We start from the raw sequence: 15,704 nt of genomic DNA, 5'->3' as shown, positions 1-15,704 counted from the left end.
AGGTGGAAAAGTGGCGCTATTTTATCGCAGTTATATTTTTCTCCCCATTGTCTAAATAACGTATATACCAAGTTTCAATGAAATGCACCCACCGCGACGAGCGCTACATGAGTTAGAGTAATGTCAGTATAATTAAGCTCCGTAGTATCAGTTCACTTATCCTGACACCACTCAGACCAATGTAGAAATGCCCGTTGTGGTGGACGTATTTCATTGAAACTTGATATATACGTTATATTTGGACTGTGGGGAGAAAATGAAATAGCTGCGTTAAGTCATTTTTGAGAAAATTCGACACTCCCCCCCCTGAACAGCAATTGGATTGTTCCCCACATAACCGAATACCTTCTTAAAATCCGATATCACGAGCTGGAACCGTTGATATCCGTTTAACCGAGGTCAACTCTATATCGTCAACAACACGTATACAAAGAAAAAATACACAATATAGTTACACAAGGTGGTTATAAATAAGCTGACACTATATTCAGACGTATGTAGCGCCAATTCTTACGGAGGTATTTTGATGAAAATTAGTGTGTAACGAAGGTGTTCAACACCTTTGGGACAAGTGCGGGCTACTTAAGTGATCTGTAAATGAGCCTCGAATCACAGTGATCGTTAAACGCGGTGCGGATCACCAAGTGATCAGGAATTGTTCCACATGTCACTTAAGTGATTTATAAATGTGCCGCGTGCCACTCCAGTGATCTGCAGCAGTGTCGCGGGTCCCTTACGTGATTTGAAATAGTGCAGGAGCTCATTTAATTGACCCGTAAGTGTGCCATAGATCTATCAAGTAACCTGTAAATGTTCCATTGATCACTTAAGTGATCCACAAATGTGGCGCATGTCCCTCAAGTGATCAGTGGTGTGGCACACCCTTACTCAAGTGATCTCTATTGTGGCACATACCCACTCAAGTAATCTACAAACGTGCCGCATGTCACTCAAGTTGTCTGTAAAGGTGTCGCGGGCCGCATGAGTGATCTGAATCTGTCTCGCGGGTTACTCAAGTATTTATAAATATGCCGGGATCACATAAGTAATATAGAATGTACTGCGAGCCACTTAAGTAATGCGAAACTTCACCGCGCGGGTCACTTAAGTGATGTGAAATCTGATAGTTACAGGTCTCTTAAGTGATTTGTAACTATGTCGCGGGTCGATATATGTGATATAGGAACCATGGGGAAAAGAAAGATTTAATAGAAAAATAGTTTAATTTTTTACTACCAGGTGAAAAAGTGGCACTTTTTTCATCGCAGTTATACTTTACCCCCACGGTCCAAGCAACGTATATATGCCTGAGTGGTGTCAATGTATTTATAACCACCCCACACAAAAAAAATGCAAAAAAAATTACTCAAATACAGCAAAAAATATTCCAATATCCAAATTATTAAGCAAATTAAAAAAATTTTCTCCTCTCTCATGTGATTAAATCCAATTCACACACACACACACACACACAAAAACTTCATTCTCATTCCTTATCGGTGTTAACAACACAAATAAGTAATTAATTAAAATTCATGGATGTCCGGAAGAAATTAAAAGGGAAAAAAGAAGAAATCTAGAAGAAATTATCCTCTGATAATTCCTAAAAACTCTTAATTACAATATTTAACGTGTAATTACAAGAAACGCCGAGAAACACACAAAAAAAAGATTGAAATAATCTCGTAATGAAGAAATTTCTTCCATTACGTAAAAGAAAGAAAAAGTTGGGGAAAAAAAATTTTTTTTGATTAATTTTTTTTCCCCCCATGTTAAGAATTTTCTTTTCATTATGAAAATGAATCTCTATTAATAAAACCACATGAATAATAATAATTAATTTTTGTTTTCTCCGGGTATGGATTTATCAATAGGGTGAATGTTAGTTTAAGTGCCCACAAACTAGCGAAATACTTTTTCTCGTTTTTGACGCACCGAGTAAGACGCTATTAAGAATATTTCATATTTTCATAAAGGGTGGTTGATGAAGTAATCATCATCCAAACCCCCCCCCCCTCCCCCCCGCCATCAAAAGTCAGCAAAGCGGAAACCCTGTCTGGTAGTTCTAGTTCAAGCAAAGCGGAAACCCCCTCCCCCCCCATCGATGCTGACGTAATACTTGAATGACCCCTTATTCACTACGCCGCCCGCGAACATATTCGGCTATATACCCTACGGATGCGTTCGTAACTTCCCTGTTGTCGAAATACGTAACAATTCGTATAGGATCTCTTCTGCTGGTCGTATGGTGCGGGTTCCGTCGAAGACTGTCCCGTATTCCCGGTGAACGAGTAATGGAAAATAGCATACGTATTTCCTATCACTCATAATCTTGACCGTCAAAGCCGTCCTCATCTCTTATCGTGTTTCACCAGAAAGAGCGCCGTAGCTGCCACACTTGCAGTTGCAGTGTCCCAACGTTATTGTTTCTTTAAGCTTGTCTTTCTTTAAAAAATGATAATAATAAAACAAGAGAATACACGCCATGCCGTCGACCACAAGGAAACGAAGAGTGGAATCCATTTCATGATGGATTTAAATCTTTCTTTAGATGGGATGAAGAAAAAACTGAAAACCAACCTGCAACAAAAACATAAAACTAGGCTGACCATATTTACTCGAAAAAATATATATACATCGGACTTCGAAATACGGGAAAATACGAGACTTCGCTAATTACCCCCGAAAATGGTGACAAAAGTATGAAAATTTTCGCTAATTAGCGCATTTTCGGATCAGAGACATACGCTGTGGTGGAGCGACTCGTGCCCTCCACCCGACGACTAAAGTTTTTTTTAATGCAAAAAATATTACAAAAATAAATAAAATTTCTCTAGAAAATACCTTTGTATCATGTTATAATCAATCTCTGTTAATTTCAATGCTATTCCACGGCTAAGAACTCGAAATTTCACTTCCAGAAACTCATTGTGATCCATCTTCTAAGCCATATATGCTAAACCAATGACCAAAGGCCTTCGGGGTTACCTGCTGTGGTCCGCCACCTCAAACCTAATTTTGTAAAAATGGTGTGAGCGGCACATTTACAGATCACTTGCGTGACCCATGGCACATTTTCAGATCACTCAAGTAGGCACGTGACACATTCACAGATCACTTGAGTTATCCGCGGCACAATTCCAGAATACTGCAGAAGTATATGACACATTTAGAGATCTCTAATGTGACATTTGTCACGGTTCTGGAGCACTTAAGCAGCCCACAGTGCAGTTCTACAGGACTCAAGTGATCAGCGGCACATTCCCAGATTAATTTAGTGATCCGCAGCATAATTACGGATCACTTGAGTGACGCGCGGCACAGTTGAAGAGCACTTTAGTGGCCCGCTACACATATCTAGAACACTTAAGCGGCAAGGACACATTTCCAGATCACTCGAAGGATCCGCGGAACATTTAGAGATCACTGAAGTGTCTCTATAGAGAACTTATCAGTACCGAGAATGTTTGTTCAGGTGCCCACAAACTAGCGAAGGGTTTTTTTTTTTGTTTTTGGCATACTCGGTAAAGATGTCATTAACACAATATTTCATACTTTTATAAAGGGCGCTTGATGACGTAAGCATCATTCAACGCCCCTTTCCCTCTTTGTCATCACAATTCAGCAAACCCGAAACTCCCCCCTCCCCCATCGATGCTGACGCAATACTTGAATGACCTCTAACGAGTTGGATTGGAAATGAAAGCGACATCTATCGATGGTCACCTTGAGCTCTTTAGGGAAAACATCTTGTTATCTTTATTCTTCCCCCGGTACGTACCTGAGGCCTGACGTCAACTTTCATAGTGGTAGACGAGCGTCGAACCACCACGCCACTTGCATGGCTAGCTGAAACAACGTACTTATAAGAATTAAAACCCTTCTCGTTCTCCCTTCAAAAGCTCAACATCGATAAGAAGAACCTAACGACGAAACCGACTTCTAATGCAATTCTTACATAGTCCCCCCCCCCCCTTTATTTCTTGTTAAGATATAGTGAGGTATTCTTCCATGAAAACAAGGTATCAAATATATCGGGAATCAAGATTTTTCGAGTCAGTTGAAAGGCGTTTTTCTATTGAGATTCCAAAAGAAGAAAACAACGAGAAACAAAACAAGTACAAAAGGGACACTCTTTTGTTCTGTAATCTCAGGCGTTCAAACTGGCCACGAGGAATAAGAATGCCTTCATCCTTTCAAGCCTCTTGCTGGTATTTTGTTGGAATTCCTACGTCGAACCGCTTCACTGATCCCGATTCCAAGAACAAGCTTTCCATGTGTCTGGAACGGAAAGAAAAGTACAGCAAAGAAAGCCCCAAAAAAAAAAAGGAGCCGGAGCTTTCACCATATCAAAGGGGGAAAAAAACTTGAGACGTTAAACTTCCATTGGAATTCTTCCTGCCAGAGAAACAACATCTGTGACAAAACAACATCTGCTTATTCAACAATCCTCTCTTTTATCATTTTACTGTTACACTTTATTTATTTTTATTTATTTAAAAGTTCAGAAACGAGCGCATTCTTCGAAGAATATTAAAATTCATTTTGAAGATATGAAATAATCTTGGGAAGAGGAAAAAATACTTACGAAATTCTTAGCGATTTTTACATTTCGTATGCTATTAAATGAATTATTAAATTACAAAGAATAAATTTTATTGTTTTACATTGTTTCTTTAATGAATTTCTCGTTGAATATATTTTATTATAAATGTTGTAAATCGAATCTAGAAATTATGGAGATCAAGGAAAGGAGATTGTGTGGCTTATGTTCGAGATGTATCCAGAATATTTCAATTATATATGCGGTTTAAATTTATTTCGAAAATTCCGATAGTAATTTTCGATTTATAAGATTTAAGTAGTAATTTGTATTTGTGAATTAATTCAATTAATTCATAATTTTTATGATCTAAAAACTTTCAAGACGCTTTTATTTAATTGAATCAAAATCAATTTCATTTTCTGAATTTTATAGAAAATATTTGACGTTCAACAATTATTCACTTTATTATAATTGCAGTTTTCATACAAATATTAATATCGAAAACTTCGGTACACTCAACCCTATATGGACCCACGTATAGTTGGATATACAGTCAATTCACGATAAGTCCTACTTCGATAACTCGAATATCTCTTTAGTCGAAGTTTTCAAGAAGCCACATAACTTTTTCCGCGTTTTTTTTGACGGACATCTTGTATACAATTTGTTTTTATTTGATTGCATCAAAATCAATTTCATTTTCTGAATTTTATAGGAAATGTTCAGCACGTTCGCTATATAGCTGTCACTGATTTGATCCCTGGACAGACCCTATGCGTTAAGACGGCCTAGCTTTCAATAGCTTGTTTAATGTACCTACAATATCACAAATCTCGAGATGAGGCAGTCATTTTTGCGCGAATCCTTATTCTGGAGGCGTTTACCTCAAACGCATCCACATTTGAGTATCTACAGTTATTTGATTGATACAGTCTCGTTTATTTTGAGTATGAGTTAGAAAAAGGTAACCAAGTAATAAAATGTATATATTGCTATTATTATTTTTTAATTCAATGCATTTGGCCAAATCAAGCAACGGCGTAAAAATTGTGTCTGTCTGACAGACGATTTTCGTGGTAGGCCTTATATTAGGAGCATCCTGAAAAATCATGTTTGGGGTTATTTTTTGTGTAGGTCTTTTGTCTTATTTTCGGGGAAACAGGATAATACCAGATTCCATGTCTCCAAATGCAATATTCGCTGAGATATTGGAATTCAAAATCTGAAAAAGGGTGGTAGATAACAGCACAGGCTAAGAGATTTCTCTCCCTCATTTAGTCTCTCTTTCCCAACTTTTTCGAGATTTTCGAATATCAAATCTCTCCGGCAATGTAGCATTTAGAAACATGGAATTTTTTCGGTTAACCTCAGAAGAGACAGGGCAATAACTTTTTAATTGCGAGTTAGAGGAATGATTGAGGGCGAATATAAATTTATGGATTTGTATTTTATGACATGCAGTATTTATGCTCTCTATAGTGGTACAGAGTGATTCTTGAATATATTTTGAGCATTTGTCTTTTAAAATTAGAACCATACCTCTACGAGAGACGAACGGTTGTTCACATAAAAGCCGAATTAGGACTTGCAGGACACCCTGTATAGGTGTTGCTTTAACGGCTATATTCTTTCACCGCTTAAAGTCTGTTGCATTCGTTTTGAAACACCTGGTATAAATAAAGACTATGATGGATGAGATTGGAATTCACTGTCATCTGGAGCAAACAAATGTGTGAGACACTATATTATATTTTTGAAGTAATCTTGATGCAGAATTTAACACTTTCTTCAAACCAAAATATGAACAAAATAATACCAATGTTCATTACTGAATCATCACACACACACACACACCGCGCTTGAGCGTGATTCCTTATAACGTGATGATGCCCGACACGCGTACGTATGGAACGCATTCGCTGTAGATATTGATGGAATTCCGATTACGCCATCAAAGCGAGTGGTCCTGAAGCCTCCTGATGACTGATCATTTCATCGTTCATGTAAATGAAGTGCAGCGCCGGTTCGACTGCACGAACATGGTGACTCGCTCTAAACTACGTCATTTACCTTCATCCAAAATGGATCACTTTCGGGGATCACGAAGCTAGCCCCTGAAATAGACAGGTAGGAGACCACCTTGTGGGATCGATATATGAGATAAACTACTGTGTGATCTTACTCCACATGCGAGAATTATCCATGGGATTGGCTGGAAAATGTTTTTGAGAGTACCAAAAAAACAGTTTAAGATATTTTGCTATCTCTTGGTACATGTCAGTACTTTATACATGAACGTATACATAATGTAAATGTTGTTATGCAGTGTACTGTACGTCCTTATTTATAATTTATTATGTGTCGTTTTTTCGCCTGTGAATGATCATCTGACGTAAATATGAAAATGAACGTATTAGTCTGTAAATACTGTCAAGTTGGCATCAAACTTGACAAAATTTGCCGACAGCCGAGCTAATTTGGCGAATTCATAACGCCAGCAGGCTAAGCTAGATGCCCGAAATTCCACTGTACATTGAGTGGCTAAAAGACAGCCACAGTATATTGCAGACCTACTTACTAGTTAATCGAACGTAATCTTCTACCATATATATTTTTCAAAGTTTGCTCATAACACCGATTAATGCACAATTTTAGCTTGATCTCGATGCCTTTCATCACGACGTAACCAATAATTATCCTTCGGAACAGAATTCTCGGGAACAGCTCAGCCGTAGATAATTCCCATGAAATTATTTCCTCCCATTATACACCGCAATGTCATGTGTTGAACCTTTAAAAAGAAAGTCCACAGTTACTGAGCAGATGATTTAACGGTAATTGTGATTATCCAGTGAACAAATTTAAAAAACTTAAAGTAACAAAATTTTTACTAGTTTTTTTTTCCTTTTATTTTTCAGATGAAAAACCATCAAAAATTGGCAGAGTTTGTTTTCGCTTCACCTAAGCCATAATGCACCTCTCATTAGTTATTCAACGGGACATGATATGTGAGATACAAAAAAAAAACGAGGGGCCACGAACAAGTTGTCGGTTATTGTCCCGTGAAAAATTGGGTCCCGTTTTTCTTTAACGTGTATTTCACTCTCCGCCCTATTTTTGTCGGTCACTGAAAGCCTGTAATCAAAAGAGGATTCGAGGAGCGAAGAGAATATTACATTCTCTCTCTGTGAGACCCTATTATTTCTTACTGTGTTCGGTGCTTTATTAGTTCTTTTTTGCGATTTGTTGGTAATTTCTTTCTTTCCATGATCGAAGTTTTTATTCTTAAGTGTATTCCACATCATATTGAAGTGGAATTTTAAAAATTCAATCTCCTAGAATTTTTTGCAAAAAATATTACATGTATGTTACGGTAAATGTGATAAATGCAGTTATTATGCATGGATACCAAACATTTTGGTAAGTTTTATAAATTTCGCTAAATTTACCACTTTTACCACGGATTATGCATAGTGCTTAAGCGTCGTTGGTAAATTTAATAAGTACTAAAAAATTATCACTTTTTCCAATGCGATTATGCATAATACTCAAGCGTCGAGTCATTGGTAAAAATGATAAATCGCACTATAGGATGTATGATACGTGATAATTCATACATGTAGTGTATCATTGTATCGGTACGATCGTAAAATTTGTTTTCATTATATCGGGGCACGATCGTAAAATTTGCATTCATTACAGCGGAATCCGATTATATTGATCACACATACCGTACTCATTGGTGATTTTTTTTCATGTTCATCAAATTCACCGATTACCCTATATTAGTATTACACGGTAATTATGCATACTATATTAGCATAATTATGTAAATTATAGCATACCTATATTACACGGTATTATGCATAACCACGGATAAAGGTGGTAAATTTATTTTTATCAAATTTACCACTGATACTTGGTTATTGCGCATAACCTTCGATAAAATTGATAATCTTTTTGGTGTTTGGTATATTTGAAGAAATTATATTTTAAATCTTTAAAAACATTAGCACTTTCAATGATGCTTATGCATATTAACCCCTGCCACTGGTAAATTTGATAAAAACTTGCAATTTATCTATTTTATCTATGAATATTCGTAATACCCTAGTGTAATCGGTGAATTCGATAAATATCGAAAAATTATCAAATGTGTCTAGTGTGTGTCATGAATACAGTCGGACCACGATATAATGGTAATAAATTTCACGATCGTACCCCGATATAATAACAAATTTTACAATCGTACCCCGATATAATAACAAATTTTACAATCGTACCCCGATATAATAACAAATTTTACAATCGTACTCCGATATAAAGATGCAATACATTTATGAATTATGATGTATAGAGAGTATAATCATATAAGTATATCGTATAGTACAATTTATCATGTTAACCAACGACGCGAGGATTGGGTACTCTATTTTCAAAATCGCCGGTAAAAGTGATTAACTTGCTTAAATTTATCAAATTCACAGACTACGCTAGGGTACTATGCTTAGTGAATGGCAAGTAATTAACGATCCGATTTTTTTTAATGACAGTAATTGAATTAGTTTGAAACGTAGTCAGCAGATGGCGCTAATTTCCAATATATCAAAGTTATTTATGCAAATCAAACATTCAATAAAAGACGATGTACAGGCAGAAAATCTGAGTAAAACTCTTTATTTCACAGATTTATTCGAGAAACATGTGTTCAATAAATTGTGAATCTAATAATAATTGTCATTTGTCTTCCTGTTTATCGTCTTCTTATTGAAAGCCTGATTTACCTAAATCAGCTTCATGTATTTCATTTTACTGTCATCTAGCGGTAACTTTCAAAACTGATTTTTTCTTCCTTAATTTTCATAGATTTCAATTCAATGATCTATAATATTGATATCTGATGACTTCTTATTACACAAACTAATGTTTCAATATTTTTTGTTTCATTCAATCAACTTCTTGAAATTTTATTTATTTTTTAAGCATTTATGTATATGAAAAACAAAGTTTTCGATTCGGTAGTTACGATTCATTAATGATCATAGAGATGTGACTATAATGCTTGAAAAAGAGGGAGTAAATTTTAGCACATTCACACTAAAGTCAGACAAAAACATAAGAGTGGTTATTAGGGATTTGGATACAACAACATCTTGCGATGAGATCAAAGAATCTCTCGTGGAGTTGGGTTACACAATTATTAGTATGGTACAGCTAAAGAGCCCCCCGTCATAAAGATGGTGAAAAGATTATGGTCCCAATACCACTATGGCTCATTGATTTGCCCAGGACAGATAAAAGCAAGGAAATATATCAATTATCTTCATTAAATTACTTAAAGATAAGAGTAGAAACATACAAAAGAAGGAAGGGGTACACGCAGTGCTACAACTGCCAAGCCTGGAATGGGCACACAGCCCGAAATTTTTATAACGAAGCCCGCTGTGTCAAATGTCCAGAAAAACATCACAGTTTGATAAGGTAAAGGGTAAGGACTTACCAGTGTGTATAAACTGTTCCTTAAATCATCCGGCGAGTTTCCGAGGATGTAAAAGGTACCCGGGGAACCTTAAAAAACCTGGTCCTAAAGCAATTACTGGGTCACAAAAACTTAGACCACCAAAGCCCAGGCTTTTTTCCGTCACAAGTTCAAGTGACGATGAAATTGAGAAAATAGACATTGAAGCTGAGGAATTACCTCAACAGAAAAAACCAACAGAAGTAAATAATAGACCTACAAGAAGGCATAAGACATATGCAAAAGCTGCAAATGTCCACGAAGAGGTGGAAAATAACAAAATAGAAACTAACAAAAACACAATGATATCAAAAGATGTTAACATGACTGAAACAAACAATAATGTATACTCTGTACCAGAAATTATTATACCCACATCAACTATTGCAGTTGAACGTAGGGAAAGTGTAAATAATGAGGTAACCGCAAAGATCCCTCCCAACAGGATAGATGGGGAGGTGCCCCAGATTGTGAATACCGGTAATAATGAGATATCATTCCCCTTACAGGAGTTAATGGGTCTAATGAGAAAATGTTTTAATAACATATTACAAGCTAAGACATATCAAGAAAAATACTCAGTATTTATTGATAGCTTTACTGAAATATCTATGAAACTATTATCGGTAAACTTCACCAATGTTCAATAATAGTTCACAACAAATAAAATATCTCAAGATCATGGCGTGGAACGCCAGAGGTATTATTCGTGATCTCCAAGAATTAAGAGAAATTGTTGCAGATGAAGATTTTGATCTGATGTTAATTTGCGAAACATTTTTAAAACCATGTTATACAGCTAAGATAGCAAATTATGATTGTATAAGGAAAGATAGAACGCACGAAAGAGGAGGGGGAGTAGCCTTATATATCAAAAGGCATTTAAATTATGACATTGTTGACCTCCCACATTCCCGAGATTGCGAAGCGTTGGCAGTGGATTTGCACCTCACTAGCACTAGAAAAATCCGAATTTGTGTTTTATACAAACCACCAAATAATCAATTTGATATCTCTCTGTTAAATCATATATTTGACTGCAATTATGCAACAATTCTTAGCGGTGATTTAAATTCTAAATCACCAATTTGGAATTCAAATAATTACAATGCAGCAGGACGTATATTAGAGCAGTATTGTAGAAATAAAAATATTATTACATACGGGCCAAGTGCTGCGACACACTATCCGGATGACAGCAACCGAACACCAGACGTCCTAGATATTACACTGGTCAAAAACCTCAGTGTTCCTTTAGCAGTAGAGGTAATATCTGCACTTACATCAGATCACATTCCAACAATTATTGATGTTGATTTCGAAATTCCCATACAACAAAAAATCAAAAAAATTACAAACTGGCCACTATATAGGCAAGTGCTTACAGGAATTGAAACACCAGATAATGCTAGTGAGTGTACCATAGATATAGAAAATGAAATAAACTCATTAACACAAAAATTGCAGGACACTGTTAATAATTCCACTCGGGAAAGGTCAAACGAAAACAACCCATTAGCACTCCCCAGATATCTGAGGGAAATGATAAGAGAAAAGAATAGAGCTAGAAGAAGGTGGCAAAGAACCAGAGATGCTACACATAGGCTCAGATATACAACATTACGAAACAATACATGTCGAGAAATCAGAGAATTTACAAGTGAACGATTTCTAAGGTTCCTAGAAGATGCTAATTGTGAGGATGGGTCGTTCTATAAAATTTATAGAGCACAAAAACCCCGTAGCCAAAGACTTACATCTATACATGGCCCGCATGGACTGGTATATACAGATGAAGATAAGGTAGAAGTATTTGCAGATACCTTTGAACTGCAATTCTCACCAAACACTAATACTTCAAATGTTCAGGTCGAGAGAGTGCTTAGAACTATTAATGAATATTTTGATAATCCTCCACCTGAAACACAAACAGCTCTCACTCCAACAGATATCAATGAATTAAAAACAATAATAAAACATTTGAAAATTCGGAAAGCATCTGGGCATGACCTAATTTCAAATATGGCACTGAAGAATTTGCCCAATAATATTTTAGAATATATTGTCAAAATTTTTAATAGATTGCTGGAGCTCAAATATTTCCCATCTAACTGGAAAACAGCAATTGTTAAAATTATACCAAAAGCTGGCCAAGATTTGCACTTTCCAAGCAATTGGAGACCCATCTCATTGCTTAGTAATTTTGGAAAGTTATTCGAGAGAGTTGTGGTAACACGTATCAACACTTACGAAAAGTCTCATCCAACAATTGGGCCCGAACAACATGGATTTAGAGACGGTCATTCTACAACCACACAATTATTAAGAGTTATAGAAACACTCCAAGAAGCTAGAATTTATCATGATACAGCTGCAGTTGCACTGTTGGATTTAAGTAAGTCATTTGACAAAGTGTGGCATGAGGGGTTGCTCTATAAAATGATTAGAATGGCCCTACCCCTTAGCATAATTAAAATTGTACGTCATTATCTCGCAGCAAGAACTTTTTATGTAAAAATCAATGACACAATATCTACAACTAGACGAATTAGATCATCTATAGTGCAAGGCAGTGTTATAGGACCTTGCCTCCACAATTATCACATGAATGATTTTCCAGTGGCAATTAAGGGTATTACTGCGCTGTACGCAGACGATTCAATGATAATTTGTACAGATAGAAAACCACAGAAGGCATTAAGTAATTTACAAGAATTAATTGATCAAGTCGAAACATGGTGTGAAAACAGCAGAGTTAAACTTAATGCAGACAAGACAGTATTTATGTGGATCACAGGAAAACTAGATCTACCCCCAGATGCCGGAATAGTGGTTGGGGGGAAATTCATTGAACCTGTTATAAGTACTAAATACCTGAGAATAATAATTGACAAACGATTGACATTTGTGCAACAACGCAATTATGTAATACGAAGAGCAGACGTAGCAAAACACACTTTAAAACGCATACTTGCAAGCAGATCAACATTGACAATCAAGAACAAATTAAATGTATACAAAATGGCTATCAGATCCATACTTTTATATGCTGCACCAGTGTGGCTCTACTCGAGCAATCAACACATGGTTAAATTAGAACAATATCAAAACAAAACAATAAGAGCTATGCTGGGAGCCAATTGGTTCATCAGGAATAGAAGTATAAGAAACGATATAGGAATGCCCACTATACACGCCTTTGCTCAAAAGCTGGCTAATAATCTCTTCCAAACTCTTGAAGAGTCAGAATACCAACATCTTAGGGAAATATCCACTTACCCAAAAGATCAGATATCAGCTTTTTCCAGACCCAAAAACTTTCTGGTTATGAAAAGACCGGAGGTACCGGGATTGTGAAAAATGTATATAAGCAACTATATATAGTGTAAATAATTAGACCAACTGCAAAATATCAAATTTTGTAGATAATGTATATTTAATCAAATAATCATAATTAACTGCATTTAATAATATATAATCGCATTTATTAATATGATCTATAGTTGACGCTGAACATAAATATGAGAGTAGGTAATATATGCATTATGATGAATGATTAATGTTAAAAGAATAGCATTAATTATAACTTAATGACGTCCTAACAGGGTGATGAAGTGACATTCTGTCACTGCCCTGTTGAGTGACACTTTCTGCTTTCTATTTCTCCTCCAGCCTACTTAAGCTTTCTTTTCCCCCTAGATTAATAACCCAATATGTAGTTTAAAAATAAAACATATACAACCATGGCGAAAATAGCACTACTAGTCCAGGATGGCTAAGAAATGACTCAGGGGCATGCACTGATTGCCAATTTCAGTCGGAACCCACAGGCCACTATGTCATATTTTGGATTTTGGATTTCATTAGTTACATCTTCAACCATATCTGGGTTTATAGATGGTTGTTTTCTTCAAGCAACTGATACTTGCCATTGTTGTATTCATATTGTTTAGGGTTGGTTAACTTTTCATACGGACACCCTGTCCTCGAACTAAAAAGTTGTTGCGTCATCTCTCTTGAGGCCAGCAGTCGAAAAAAAAATCACGTTTGCTAGAGCAGTATACGCTGAGTTATTTTAATTCAAATATTGCAGAAATGTTGGGAAAGAACCGCATTAAAATCGACGGACAACAACATGACGCTGTTCTTTCCTAACTTTTCTCAGAGGTTTGAATTCGAATATCTCTGCGACAGTTGAATAAGTGGAATTTTTACCCCTTCAGGAGAGACAGGACATCAACTTTCAAACTGGGCTGTTGAGGATAGTAAGTCCATGTAAAATTTTTTTTTTTTTTTTTACAACCCTTTGCAACATGAATTCATGAATATCTGAGTTCTATGCACGTTATTTGGTTACTTTTTGGAACTAGAATATTTGGCCGTCATTTCAACTTTTTCCGGGGGGGGGGGACAAACAACATGTACTCAATGTATGTATATATATTTGTATATATATGTAGTCATACCATTTTTAGTGTATTTTTAAAAGCCAGGAAGGACATTGGCCCCCGGCTTTTGAAATCACCCATGACCCCTTAAAAATTTGCTTGCATATGTTACTGCCAAAGGACGAAATTGGCCAGTTCGTGAAGTGCCCAAATTTGTTGTAAATTGACTTGGCCAATCCGAATTTCGGGCTTTAACCAGCGAGTGTGCAAAGTTACCGGAAATTCCTGGCCGATAACAAAATACGTGACATGGCGATACGGAACCATCGCCAAGTTTGCGTATTTGTTCGTGATAATTATGGTTTTAGTTGATATATTTACACTTTATTTACAACGGATAATATTTACATATCCAGACGCCTTTGACTCCCGATTTCTGTTGTGATGCCACCAGCAGAAAATAGACTAATAATTATACAAGCTGGGAAGATACGCCAGCGCCATCGTGTGGACAGCACTACATGGTCATGTAAGCTATGGTTATCTTGGTCACGATGCGGTAATCATTGTGTTTTCTTCAGAACTTGACAGAAAATTATGTGTGCATGTTGTATTATTATTTTTATAATTTTTCCCGCTCAAATTTCTCTCTTTCTCTCGTCACATGCAGATAATCCAATGCAGCTACTACATCTATCCATGCATCCACGTTGGCGATGAAAAAAAAACTGATTTTGTTGCTTACTGGACCGTTTTACATCAGCACATAGAACTTTGTCCAGGGATCTCCGTCCACTTCGCGAATTGGCTGCACTTTGGGCTTTGGCAGTAACATATATGTTATGAAATGTATTTTTGAATCTCGAATGAATGTATATTGTCACAAGGTTATCTGGATACCCTACGGAAGGGGTGCCCCATTATCCCTTGCACCGCGTGCTTTTCCTCGACGCGAGTGATTCGGAACTTGCGAGCACGGGGCAAGGCGAGCCACCACTATAAATGCTTGCCAACTTTTCCGACGCAATGCCTCTTTTGAGGTAACGAAAGTAAGGTGCTTTGCATCAGTCCGGGGTTGTGAACGGTTCTATCTATCCACTTGTACATGTCACTTTGAATCTGGTTCGGTTTTTGAATGCATATATATTGTCAAACGGGTCCCCGAACTCATTATATTCTCTTCGTTATACGTCTGACCTCGCACATGTTTTATTTTTATTTTTTTTAACTGTACGTGAATGCACATACGTGA

The sequence above is a fragment of the Pholcus phalangioides genome, unplaced genomic scaffold (assembly GCF_987345545.1).
Source record: "Pholcus phalangioides strain wild (caught in Gottingen) unplaced genomic scaffold, Ppha-v1.0 ptg000018l_1, whole genome shotgun sequence".
Classification (NCBI taxonomy): Eukaryota; Metazoa; Arthropoda; class Arachnida; order Araneae; family Pholcidae; genus Pholcus; species Pholcus phalangioides.
The sequence above is the reverse complement of the archived record's forward strand: the minus strand, read 5'-3'. Positions refer to the sequence as shown.